Source organism: Psammomys obesus, unplaced genomic scaffold, assembly GCF_907164565.1.
Source record: "Psammomys obesus unplaced genomic scaffold, mPsaObe1.curated_primary_1811, whole genome shotgun sequence".
Lineage (NCBI taxonomy): Eukaryota > Metazoa > Chordata > Mammalia > Rodentia > Muridae > Psammomys > Psammomys obesus.
This window is the reverse complement of record NW_026596134.1, coordinates 19584211-19598686: the sequence shown is the minus strand read 5'-3', so window position 1 is coordinate 19598686 and position 14476 is coordinate 19584211. Positions and strand designations below refer to the sequence as shown.

The 14476-nt window shown below is 44.5% G+C and overlaps 1 protein-coding gene and 1 pseudogene across 2 annotated transcripts in view; both read right to left on the bottom strand.

Moving 5' to 3' along the window:
- The window catches only part of Ston2 (stonin 2), a 148115-nt gene that overhangs the window by 15317 nt on the left and 118322 nt on the right, over positions 1–14476 (bottom strand). The gene's annotated exons all lie outside the window — the stretch shown is intronic.
- LOC129666048 (ragulator complex protein LAMTOR2-like) lies at positions 9039–10592 on the bottom strand (annotated as a pseudogene).

Genomic DNA, 14476 nt, shown 5'->3' with positions numbered 1-14476 from the left:
ACGCTGTGTCACCGCCAAAGTGTAAGGGATAAAGAGTTACTCAGGTGAACTTCCGAAAGGAGCGTGTAACTTTATTAAGTGCAGTGAGATAATTCAACTCCATGGTGAAAGCAGGGCCAGATGTTTGACTCTGTCTACCTGTCCTAAGTTCTGTCCAGTACTGAAGATGTTCTCATGATGGTCATGATACCTGGTCAGAATTTCCCGAAAAGCAGGAAGCAAATGCATCAAACTACCTTGAGCACACTTAACAGGCAGTGCATCGAGACACTCCTTTGTATTTACCAAGGACCTTCTTCAAAAGATGGGCACAGATTTCCTTCCAGTTCCTTTCTCTGCTTTTTAAGAGTGGCTGACTAGACACTCGGGAAAAAGCAGGCATCAGAATTTGAGGTCTGTCAGATGGCTCAGGAATATTCTCTTTTCCTGCCACTTGCTAATGTGTATCCCTACATACGGCCAGGGATTGGTCATTTTCTGGACTTCCAAACTTTGGCCCCTGTTTGCTCATGGAACACTTTTTCATAACTACCCAATATTCAGTTTCTGTATCTTTAACTTTTTGTCTTGTCCTCTAATGAGTAAACTTCAATCAATCTGGGCATACTAGTTCCCTGGCTTAATGTGCACTTTCTTTATCTAAGTTTCTTCTACTGTCCAGATAAAAGCCTCATTCTCTAGCTCACAGAGACATGCTATAACATCTTACTGCGGCTGAAAGGACCAACTTCAATGACCCAGCAGGGGGTCACCAGCAAGAGTCAAAGAATCTGAGTAAGTGGACCAGAACCTCAGAGAAGTTACTGAAAGGAGCAATGCATGGAGCAGGGAAGGGAAGGAGCCTCCATCTTGACTGATGCCCAGAAGCCACCAGGACTGGGACCCAGGAGACTACTTCCTGAAAGAGCACTGGCAAACCCCCAGAAGCAGCTGCATGACTACAGCGCCCGTGCTCTCAGTGGAGCAGGTGAGTCATCAGAGCTCAGCACTCCTCCTCCACACAAGTCTCACTCATGTCCTTTCATACCCTCGTGCGCTCTCCTCCTAACTATGTGAAGGTGTGTACCAGCAACAACCCAAGGCATCGATAAGCTCCAAGGAATATCTAGATGCCTGAGGTAAACTCCAGGAAGTTACTGAAGGTCTAGGGTGAACCAGTACACACTAAACTGTGGCTGAGGGAGCTGAATCCTGAGCTTACATTGTTCAGTGGGTATCAGTTTCTAATAGTATCCTCTCTCTTGAGTGAGCAGGTAAAATTAGGTTTGGTGTAAGCATAAGACAACTCTAAATGCTGGATTGCTCAGCAACTGAAGACACACCACACTATCACCTTTACAACCTTTGGATTGTAGTCCTTAGGTTACAGAAAATGGACACATTTAGAGAAGATTAGAACATCCGGAGATGAGCACTTCATTACCCTCCTGGTTATGTTAGCAGGAAATAAAAACCAAGCTAATCCTCAGGGAAGATGTCACTGTAACCAAATGTCAGTAGGACCATGAGCTTGAAGATAGCCTGGGTTATGAGGTGAGACCCTCAAAACGCAAATGAAGTGAAGATTTCAGGTCTCCTCAGGGCCTCTGCCAACAACACTCCCAGTGCTTTGTCACGTACAGTTCTACTCTTAGCCCACTCATGTTACAGCACCAGTATATGCCCTTGCAGAGCTGGTACTTACCGTTCTTCTCATAGATAGCACTTCGCATGTGTGTGCACACACATGTGCATGTGGAAGACAGGGATCAACCTCCGCTGTCATCCCACAAGTACGGTCCATCTTGTTTTTTGAAATAGTTGCTTACTAGCCTAGAGCCCATTTAGTAGGCAAGGCTGGCTGGCCAGCAAACACCAGGGATCTGCCTGTCTCCAGCTCCCCAGCACTGGGATTACAAGTGTGTATCACTATGGCTTGCTTGCTTGCATCCATCCATCCATCCATCCATCCATCCATCCATCCATCCATCTACCTACCTATCACATAGGTATGTATGTATGTATGTTTGTATGTATGTATGTATGAATGTATGATGTATGTACCTATCCATTCTTTCTCTCTGGGTTTTGGTAATCACTCATGCTTACATGGCAAGCCCTTCACTTGACTTATCACCCCAGCATCAACATGTACTTTCACCCTCACAGCCCTCTATGTATTTTCACTGTATAAGCCTTAGTGATGGTAAGTTCTGATTCATCAAAGTTTGTTCTGTTAGTTTGTTTGGGGTGTGGTGGTGAGGACAATGAGCAGAGCCGGGAGCTCTTACACATTGTCACATATGCTTGTGCTCACATGTATAGGGATGAATGGAACAGACGCTCTAAGTCTGGGTAACTTCCATCCACTTACTTTGTTAGGCTGTAATATAGTTTCTTAAAGACATTCTGGCAGTCTTGGTGGGGGTCCACTACCACCTATTAGGTTAGCTGAAAGCCCCATAAGCTGGAAAGACCTCTACAGATTCAGTTTCCTGTGTTACCCCCAATTCACTTCTCTTCATGTTGGTTTTCTAACAACAGTGGCAACAACAAAATAACCAAACATCTCCTGTATGCAACAAGCCATTTCTTTCCAAATGGATTTGGGCTGCATAATTTGTTTTCATTTGCCCAACTCTCTTTCACCAAGATCAGAGGAGACAATCTCATAGAAAGCAATTAATAAAAATAGAAGCTAGGAAGATGACTCAGTGATTAAAGAGCACCTGCTACCCCTGCAGAAAACCTGGGTTTACTTCTTAGTATCCACCTGGCAGCTACAACTGCCATAGCTCCAGTTTCAGGGGATTGGTGACCTCTGAGGGCATCAGGAACACACGTGGACTGCACACATACACACATGCAGGCAAAACACTCACACATAAAATAAATAAACCTTAAAAAAATTTAAACCTGTGAGCATATCAAGACAGTATCTTAGACAAACAAGGGGAGGAAAAGCCCCTAATTTCTAACAATTCAGTGGATTCATTTAGCATATAGTGATTTAGGTGTACTTCTAAGTCTCTCAAAATTTATGAGCAACTGCATTAAGATAATCTAGGAAAAGAGTTATTAACTATTTCCGGATGATTCATTTGCTCAATGCTTTTCCTGACTTGCTCACACAGGCACATCTTTCAGCAGATATATATATAGAGAGAAGGGTTTCCTGGGTGGACACAAGACTCACAAGAGAAAGGCTACCTGCCTGATTGAGTTCCTGAGGCCATGCTGGGCTCTACTGCCAACTCTGAGCTATCGCAAGCAGAAAAGGGTAAAAGTTAGGTTCTTGAATTGGACTGACCTTGCTCTACTACATGACAATTGAGCGGTTGGAGATGTTCCCCAGTCCTCCATAAACTTCAGCATCACCCAATAACGCTGTCAGTTTTGAGAATTTCTATTTAGGACAGTGAATTTAAGAATATGTGGTCTGGGCAAATGTGATGATGCACAGCTTTAATTCCAGCTCTCAGGATGCAGAGGCAGGTGGATCTCGAGTTTGAGGTCAGCCTGGTCTACTTAGTAAGTTCAAGGACAGCCAGGGCTATGTAGAGAGAGGCCCTGTCTCTAAAACAAAAACAAATGAATGTAAAAAGAATGTTTGGCCCATGTGGCTGGGGAGATGGCGTAGTTGGCAAAATACTTGTCACGCGAGCATGAGGCTCTGAGTTTGGATTTCCAGCACCCACATAAAAATGTGGGGCCAACGTCAGGCCATAGGGAGGGCTGGATCTGCCCCTTGCTAGGGCAGCACTCAGAAGAGAGGGCCCTGCACCTCACCTGGGCAGCACAGTGGAACATGCCCTGGTGGCATGGGGGCAGGTGAGCCAGCCCTGAGGGTGTGGCAGAGGGAAAGTTGGCCCCATCCCTTGCTGGCTGTGGCACTGAGTGGGCTAGCCAGGGCAGTGTTGGAGAGCGTTTCCTGGTAGTGTGGTCACATGAGAGCTAGAGGACTGACCAATTCGGCTTTGGTCCAGGGCTTTGAGTTGCCCACCCCAACATCTATCCCATCTATGAATCGTTGGAGCACGTGAAAGGGCCTGTACTGCAGATCTAAAGCTGCAGGATCTCCATAACACAGGGCAACAACAGGATTTCTGGGAGAAGTCCCGGTGAGGTAGTGTAGCAGAAGACAGAGGGCTCGAAACAGACCAATGTCTCATTGTAATGAACACGTGCAAGTAAGGATGTGTGGACAAAAGGGTGTACTGTGCGCCACGCCGTGCCACATTGCAGCTTCCACAACAAGATATTTGGTTTTCATTTTACTTTATTTTATTTTCTCAATTTCTTTTTCTTTCAGTAGGGGGAGGTTGCAAGGGCAGAGGGTGGGATACACAGGAATGGGGAGAGGAGCAGGATATGGGTGCATGATGTGAAATTCACAGAGAATAAAAAGCTTAAAAAGGGAGGGAGGGAAGAGACGTACTGGGAGGCTGCAGAGGTGCCAGGTGAGTGGTCCAGATGAGAAGTCTCTGAACTAGTGGTGAAGTCTAAGGGAGGAGGGGCACTGCACGATTCGCTGTGGTGTGGCAGCGAATCTTTAAAATCTTCATTCTTGTTTCCTTTTTAAAATATATCTACTTCCTAGTGTTATGAAACATTAACTAAAACATCTGTTTACCATTTATAGACAAAGTACACTGTCAATAAATATATAGGTATATTAGATGCTCATAATTAAACTTTTAAAGAAACATGATCAAACATTTGGAGAAAGCTAACTTCTAGTACTAGGCGTTCATGGTATACATGTACACACACACACACACACACACACACACACAGCACCCCCTCCCTACCCTTTGTAAGAAATGGCCATTGTAATCAGAAAAATGGTCTTTCCTGTCAGTCCAAGAGGAAAAGTATTCTTCGCAAATAAGACCTATTACTCCCCTAAGCACTTCTGTTTATTTGGGCAATAATTCAATCAGAGGAATTCTCACCCTATTCAGGCTTTCTCTGCTACCTGGAATACAAAGCTGGCTCCACCATTCCCCTCTGTTTCCTATACAGTTTTAAAGCTAGCCTTCTAGTTCTATGGACACTTTAACACTGATTCCAACAAATAGTTGCTGCCAGGTCGTGTGTTACAAAGTCTTAGACCTGGTGTCTGATGAATATATAGCCCTGGCAAGAAGGGGATGCCTATTAGATTACAACCCATACTGGGACATCACTAGCATTATAGCAAGCATCTTCTGAGTTAAATGTTTAAATCTGATGTCCACCAAATAGGTTGTTACTGTTGCTTCCAGGCAGTCCTACAGTTTCTGCAAGGCCTGGAGAAAGACCATATTGACGTCATGAGCTGTGTGTGCTGAGGGGATTGCTATGCTTGCTCTGAGCCACTCTTCATTACAACTTCATAACTGTCCATTGGGGAACTTTTTTCCTTTCAGTTTACAGATTGCCAAACGAGGGCCTCCATCCACAACATATATGTCTCCAATAAAGAATCCTTTTGGAAATCTTGAATGGATTAATTCAGACATGCAGATGCTAGGGGCTAAGTTATTCAGATGGAGGATCCCTAAAAAGCCTGCAGCACTCGGGTTAACATTGTCTTGAGAGGGACCATAGTGGCACAAGCTTGGAATGCTTGCACTTGGAACACATTGTGGGTTCAACATTGTGAGGACCTGTCTTAGAAAGCCAAGGGCTGGGGATGTAGTTCAGTGGTGGAGTTCTTGCTAACTTCCTTGCACAAAAACCTGGATTTAAATGCCCAGCACCTCAAAAGATAAAATAATAAAAATAGCAACAAAGCTGACAAGTTTTACAACCATACCTGGGAGACACCAAAAAGGGCCAGTGATGTTTCCCATCTCTATCCATGCTCTGGGTCCATCCTGTCCCCACTGACAGGATGGACCTGTGTGTGATGTGCTCTCATTAAGAATGAAATTATGGACTGCAAGCAGAAACTTGAAAAACGCTTGTACATTTGGGTTTAACATTTTTCCAGTGCTTGAGACCCTGACACCATTGAGTGGGTGGCATTCCGGGGGGACGGAAGAGAACGGACACTCTGCTTAGAGAGTCAACTGACTAGACCATGAGCAAGTCCCCAAGGGGTCCAGCTAGCCCTCACATCCTGGGATGGTCAAGCCTTGTCCAGATTGCTATTCACAGCACTATGACCTAAGCAAATGATGGTTTTAAGCCACTAAACCTGGGGCTGTTTTATGACAAAGTGTAAGTCGACATGCCAATTTCCCTTAGCTTTTCTGTTTATTCTACACAGTACTATATCCTTAGAACAGAGCGTCTTTGCTTAGTTGAATTGGCTTCTTTTACATGCCATGCAAGCTCTTTAGCAGCCAAGTAACATAGACAGAAGAAAAGATTCTTGTGCGGTCCAAGGGTGGATAGGTATTCTTAGCTAGACCGCTTCGGACTTGTCTGGCTGCTCGGCAAAAATATTTCAGCTTCCTTACTCTTCTCTACTGATGCTCACACTTTCCACAGAGTGATGGAACAGCTCTGTTATTATCTGGGCAATACAGCAGGCACACCCAAAACTCTTTTAAGTTTGAAAGTAATGAGTTTGCTTATTTGTTTTTTAATTTCCCAGAGATTCTTTCTGGGAAAAGAAATCAACAGCTTCGGCCTGGGCGAACCTGACCCAATGCTTGTCAGTTTGGTTGAGAGGATATACTCCTTCCCTGCATATTCATCTCCTGGCTGTTCTTAAACACAGAGGCCTTAGCACCCTCAAATGCTCTTAAGATGGAGGGGAGACTGAATTGGTATAATATTATATAATCATATGTGTGATATGAACAATATATATAATATCATATAGATATACATGGTAAATATTAGGTAAGTATTTGGTAATATCATGATTTTTTTTTCTCCAAGTCTATAAACTCTTGGGGAAGATCTTGGAGAGAGACACTTAGCATTGCAGGGCCTTTAGTAAAGCCACGAAACACGAGGCACTATGTCTAGCCAGCTCTACTAAGGGTTCATGTGCCAATCTGCTCACCATAACATGGAACAGTCATCATGCCTGGGCTAGTCCATGGGGTTGTTGGGAAGTAAATAAGAAATTACATGCATGAACTTGCTTCTCATCATTCACAGTGATCAGACACTACCTGGCTATGCTCCTGACTGCTATTTGGATATCAAAGTAATTTCAGGTTACAAATGAATTTCCTCTCTTTTATTTTGCTTTAATGAGTCATTCCCAGGTGAGTGGGTATCACATCTTAACAGAAAACCAGAAAATTTAGAAAGCAGGCCTGACCAAAATAATAATAATTAAAAAAATAATAATAATTTGAAAGCATTCTTGGAATAAGGATTTATTTGAAAATATAAATCAAAGGCACCGTGGCCTTTTCAAGTCTCTTAGAGATCATGATTATCCTGGGAAAGGAAGTCAGGTAGCTACAGAAAAGGAGAACAGGAAGTACAAGAGCTCACTGATGTATCTCATACATCCTGAACCAACAGGTGCCACTAAATTCACCAGTCGCCCATCTGTAATGGTTTGAATGTGTGTACTTTACTAATAGGCAATGTTGGAATCTAAGACCCAGTATGATAGTTTTATGAAGTGAGCCTTTAAGTCATGAGTAGGTCATGTGAGTTTGGCTCTCAAGTACAACAAAGGGCTCTTACAGAAGGGTTGTAGGAAACCACTAGGCCCTTTTGCCCTTCTGCTTTTTCTGCCTTGTGAGCCCCACAGTGCTATGTTGGAAGTAAAGACCAGGACCTCACTAGTTACTGAACCTGCTGGCACCTTCATTTTGCACTTCTTGGCCTCCAAAAACTGTGAGAAATAATTGTCAACTGTTTATATTTCTTCCTCTTCTTAAGAGTTGAAATTTTGGCTGTGAGTCTCAGCATCTGTTTCGATCCCCTGCTAGGTGGAGTCTTACAGAGGACATCATTTTAGGCTCTCATCTTGTTCCCTCTCTTCATCCACTTTTGGTATCTATTTCATTTGCCATCTGAATGAGAATTAAGACTTCTCCCTAGGGTCTTCCTTGTTATTTAACTTCTTTGGGTCTATAGATTGTAGTATGGTTATCCTATATTATATGGCTAATATCCGCTTATAAGTAAGTATGTACCACGTGTGTCTTTCTGGGTCTGGGTAACCTCACTCAGGATGATCTCTTCTAGTTCTATCCATTTGACTGCAAATTTCATGATCTCCTTGTTTTTAATGGCTGAATAGTATTCCATGGTATAAATGTACCACAATTTCTGTATCCATTCCTTCGTTGAGGGACATCTAGGTTGTTTCCAGATTCTGGCTATTACAAATAAAGCTGCTATGAACATAGTAGAGCACACATCCTTATTGAATGGTGGGGCATCTTTTGGGTGTATGCCCAGGAGTGATATAGCCTCCCAGTTTTCTGAGATAGCGCCAGATTGATTTTCACAGTGGTTGTACAAGTTTGCACTTCCACCAGCAAAGAAGGAGTATTCTCCTTTCTCCACATCCTCGCCAGCATGTGTTGTCACTTGAATTTTTGAGCTTAGCCATTCTGATGGGTGTCAGATGAAAGAGTAGGGAGTCTTATGGAAGCATAGGGATGTAAAAAGGTCTGGAAGGGAGAGGAGCTCCACAAGGAGACCAATAGAAAGAACCAACAAATCTGGGTCCAGGGTAGTATGCAGAGACTGATGCACCAACCAAGAACCACACATGGAGAGGGTCTAGAGTCCCTGCTCAGATGTAGCCAACAGATAGCTTAATCTCCATGTGGGTTCCCTAATAAGGGGTACAGGGGCTGTCTCTTACATGAACTCTATTTCTGGCTCTTTGATCACTTCCCCCTGGTGGAGCAGCCTTGCCAGGCCACAGAGGAAGAGGATGCAGGCAGTCTTGATAAGCCTTAATAGGATGGGGTCAGATGGTAGGGGAGAAGGCCCCACCTTTCTGAGGACTATGGGAGGAAGACTGGGGGAAAGACGGAAGGAGGCTGGGGCTGGGAGGAGACGAGAGAGGGGGCTACCATCGGGATGTAAAGTGAATACATTATTTTAAAAAACTGAAAAAGAGTTGAGCTTCCATCACACTGTTACGAGTGTGCTACTTGGGTGAGGGGCTCCTCCAGGTACTGCTTGAAGCCCTGGGCCTTGGTCTCGAACATTCCAAAGCTTGCAGTCTCCTTGGCATACATACATAGCAGAAGGCTGGCCACCCGGGTAGTGGCTACATGGCCCTCCGTGAGGTCCATTTGAAAATGTCTTCTTCATTAAACGCTTAGTTCCCGTTCTGATCCCACCAGGCACAGATGTTACCGGCGGTGTCCACAGTGACCAAGCACCTGTGTCCCATGACCAGGAGGCCAGCAGCGATCCCTTGTTATTCAGCACCAGGGTGCTTTGGTCTCCTCCAGTGTTGGCTTGGCTTAGCACCTACATCAAAGCCTTGGGATGCAGCGTGCTGACTGTTAATATTAAAAGCACCAGTTTAACAGTACTCTGGGATAGTACTAACTCAACATCTGTCCCTAGGAACACAGGGTGAGTGTACTTTTGCTTCAGTTGTGAGTGACTCAGGATTCCATGGCATTGAAACTAGTAGTATGTTCACATTCAAATTCAGTTCAAAGCACAGTGGTGGATACATATTCCAAGTCACCTTGTTCTAAAATCAGTAACATTTTGTTCCTATAAATATATGCTAAATAGCAAACTTTCTGACTTTTAAGAGACAAACTATAACGTGAAGGTACAAACACATGTAGACATACACACAGATAATGCTTGGGATGATCAGTGTCACAACCACAGTGTGCTCTATTCAAGCTGCATATTCCATATGCGAACAGCCAAAACCATGCATGTGTGGGTATCGCTCTGCAAGTGTAGTTTTAGAGCCTGCTTGCTCTGCATGGTGACACCATACCTATGCTCCTACTACTTAGGAAACAGAAGCAGCATCCTAAGGCCAGCTTCAGCTACGGGCCAAGTTCAAGGTCAGCCTGAGCTACATGAGATCCTGTCTCAGAAGAAAAGAAAAAAGGAGCTGTTGGCATTGTCTGATTAGGCTACTAGCAGACACACTGGGTCACTGAAAGGGGCTGTAGGGCAAACCATTCAAATACCAGTTCTGGTATGTATATGCAGTATTTAGCTACCTCTGTGGGATCATGCAGGTCTCATATGAAAAATAACAAAGAAGGATGCTGGGTAAAGGATGAGTGATGCTGATGGGTTGGTTCAATGAAGTAAATTTGATTCCCGTTGACATTTAAAGGCAGGCGCTTACGTAGACAGAGAGGAAGAAATGTGATCAGCCTGCTATTTTCAAATCTGAAGCTTCATGCCCAGCTGTGACACTCGGTGAAATGTTGACCAACAGACTGCCTTTTTCTCTTTAAAACACTACCCTTGTGCCCCATACTTAGGGCGTTTGCTGGGGTTCAGCTCGAATCTCATTTGCAGCTAAACAAACAGCAGAGTGGTATGTGGGTATCTGTTACCTGACCTTTGCATATATAGCAGAAGTCAAGCTAAGCCTCACTGAACACGGGCCACTGCATGCTAGGTATACCATCCCGTGAGAAGCCCAGATGGTATTGTTGAACTCTGAGACACCTACCCGGGGCAGCCCCTACTGTAACCATATTTTAGGGATGGGAACAATAAGGCATAGAGGTTCAGTGATCAGCCAAAGTCACACAAGTAGAGAAGCTAAGATCTGAGCCAAGAAAGAGTGATATTACAGCCAGGGTCTGGTCCTGAGTAACCTTTTATACAATGCGTTGAGGCTATAACTTAGTGTCACCAAGACTAGCCAATCTCAAGCAATTTCTTGTTCCCCTTTTTTGGGGAAGGATGAAGGGAGATGAGAGACAGGATCTAATGTACCCTCAGGTGGTCCTTGGAAGGTGGGGCTATGAGCCCCTTGATTCTCCTTTCTCTACCTGCTGAGTGCTAGGATTCCAGGTGTGTGCCACCACATCTGGCATCTCTCGAGTTCTGAGTTTCAGTCGCCTACTTTTAAGGAAAATAATAACTTACACACTGGAAAACGGATGAGAGGCCCAAGTGGGACACATGAATGCCATTTGTAAAATGCCATGCTATATAACTTAGGTTTTTTGCTTTTTCTTTTACTTGAAGATTTATGTAAAGTAGTGTTTTGGTTGCATCTGTCAATGTACACCGTGTACATGCCTGGTACCCACAGAAGCCAGAAGAGGGTATCTGACCCCCTGGAACTAGAGCTATGGGCAATTGCAAGCAGCAACCAATGTTCTTAACCACTGAGCCATCTCTCCTGCACCTCCTGACCCCTTACAATATGGTTTCTAACATATTCTTACAATAAGGTTTCTAACCTTAGTAATCAACACCCGATGATAAGCCGGGAGGTGGTGGTGCACGCCTTTAATCCCAGCACTAAGGAAGTAGAGGCATCTCTGAGTTCGAGACCAGCCTGGTCTACAGAGTGAGTTCCAGGACAGCCAGGGCTACGCAGAGAGACCCAGTCTTAAAAAACAAAACAAAACAAAAGAATGAAAATAGTGACATTCATTGCCATGTATATTAACTTTTGAGACCATCTCAATATATGCAGAAAATGATCCATCTATCCAGGAACCTGTCACTAGAGAGGAAAAAGTAATAATGTTATTTTTACAGGACAGGGATTTTGGCCCCATGGTAGGGACATTAGAGCCATGGACAAAACCCACTGGAACTGCTAGCAAGCAAGAGACGCTTCCCTTTAGGGAAGAGGAAATGAACAATAAAAGATTTATGGCTCTCTAGGGAATGACTTCCTAGTCTACAAAAACAAAGCACAGAAGCTGGAAACGAGAGCCTAACTTGTGTTTCCACTCCCCATGGCACCAAGTCCAGTGTGAGAGGGTGTCCGCTCTAGGCCACAAAAACCTCAGCTGCATCAGATGGTGTAAACCCCGTCACCTGGCAGGCAGCCTTAGAAAGTCACCGTGAACTCCAAGCCGGGTCGTCAGAGGCCGGTAACCCTGCAAGCAGAGTGAGTCCCAACCTACACCCAGGTCACATTACACATTAGCCTGCTATGCCGTGCTTTTTGGGTCCCCACTCTGGCTAGCAAGTAGTCGTAGAGGAGAAGGCAGAGAAAAGCCCATTGCACTGCACTGTTATGGGGAGTATCGGCCAGGAAATCAACAGTGACTTGGCAGCGTTAAGACTCCCTGCTCGATTGAACAGGGCCTGAGCCCTAACCTACGGCACAACCCTTCGGTCTGAGCAGACGCTGGCTCTCTCTGAGTGGTTTATGAGAACATTAGAGACCAGAATAGGGCATGAGAGAGAATAGCGGATGCCTCCTTAACTATCCATTCAGAAGTATTTACCTATCAGCTGCTGGCATTGTGCCCAGCTCACAGCAATACTCATCCTAACCAGCATGGGATGCCCATCTGCAAGTGTCGAGAACAGATGCTAGTAATAGGTATTAAGTCATTCAGAGAGAGCCGGCCTGGCGAGGCAGGACCAAAATAGCACAGCTTTCTCAACACTAAGGGGCTCCTCCTGCAGAGGCTAGAAAGCTCAGGTGCACCAAAGATTTTAATATAGATAGCAGCATAGGCATGGTGCCCCCATGATGGCATGGCAGGCTACTCCTGTTGAATACTAAAGTGTTTCTAAACTATGAGCTAAGAGTCTGTAAGCAAGGCCCACTTGGCTCTTTGCTGACACCTGAGTCAAACTAGAATCAAGAAAGAAAGAACATGCCCATCTGCCATCAGTTTGTCAGTTGCACGTATGCAAAGCTATGTGGTTGGTTCTATGATCTCTGGCATCATGGGCATTTATATGACTGAATCAGCAGAGCAAACAGCTCACCCAGTTCTATGAGGTACATGAAACGCTGGGGACAATGGGGGCTTGTACTGTGCCATGAACAGGCCGTGTGGGAAGAAAGCTGGTGCCACTTACTGAACCTCAGGCTCTCACTTATTAAATGATGCCTTGTAGAATGTGGTAATGATGTGGACCAGTTCCTGGCAAGTACCCTGCATAGAACACGGACATCTAATAAATAGCTCTTTCTGCAATTATAATAAACAGAATGCACTGCTGTCAATGGCTCTGAGTGGGTGTGAACAAGGCTATGAGCGAATGGCTTCTTTTGGAGAGAAACTGATTCAAATGGCTTTTAGCCTGCTTATATGGAATGCTACTCTGAGAGGAGATATAAATGAGATGAGAATGTGAAATGACATGTGCCAAGGAGAAGATGAGGAGAGAATAAGAAAAGGAAAACTGCAGCTTTTGGAAGAAACAGACGTACTTTATTACTGGACTATAAACAATTTGAAAGTAAAGGCTCCAGCATTTCATTTTATTTCATCTTCTATGCTGTTTTTAACTCATTATTAAGTGCTCTACTAGAATCCAAATCTAAGCTATTGTCTGGACCCATTAAATATGTACTGGGTCAGGCTGTGGGCTCACCTGCAGGTGCGTCTGTGAGTAAACACAGGAAAAGGAAGCCAACAGCATGGTGGGGACAGGCATCAAGCCATAGCACTGATAAGCAGAAGCGCCCTTTGCCCCAGTGCTTGAGTCATTGCACTACCAAACTAACTCACGGTGACAGGTCCATTCACAACGACACAAGGTCATTGCACAAACAAAGCAGAGCCCTGGGAGAGGCTTCAAATCTCAAGACAGGAAGAAATCTGTCCCAATTTGTCACTGTCCCCTAGAAAACTGATGAGGTAACAAGAAACACTACAGCGCTCTGACTTAACTCATCCTGAAGAGAACAAGGAGAGCTTTCATAGTCTACAGGAGAAGAAAAAAATTAGTTCAGACAACTCGTCTGTGGGTAAAAAGCTTCAAAACCATCTTCTTTCTGTAAACACACAGAGGGAAAGGTACAAATAAGACATTCACACCTGTACCCGTTCATGTCCCCAGCACCTCTGTGAGAAACAACAGCCTTTGTACTTTTGTACTTTCCTTCAGTCAGATCCCTGCAGGGCGAACACTAATCTGCTCCTATAACCACCCCATGAGTTTTACCGCAGTAATCACTCCTTGTGTAGAATTTGTATTTTTTTCTGTTTTTAAAGATTCCTTTACTTATTCATTTTATATGTGTCTCGTGTGTGTGTGTGTGTGTGTGTGTGTGTGTGTGTATGTATGTGTGTGTGTGTGTGTGTGTATGTGCATGTGTGCCTTCAAGAGTTTCTGTGCACCAGGTGAGCGCAGGTGTCTTTGGAGGCCAGAGGGCATTTTAATCCCCTGGAGCTAGAGTTAGAGGTGGTTGTGAGCCTCCAGATGTGGGTGCTGGGAACCAAACTCAAGTCCTCTCAGGATCTGCGAGTGCTCGTAAGTGCTGAATGATTGCTCCAGCTCCAAATTCATACTTTTCTTACCAATACGTGGTTAATCTGGAATTCCCAGTGGTTTCTTATCTCTATTGGTGATGATTCTAACCTTGCCTCAAGGCCAGGGTACTGTACTGAATAAACAGTTGAGCCCAGAAATAGTCATTCTGGAGTAT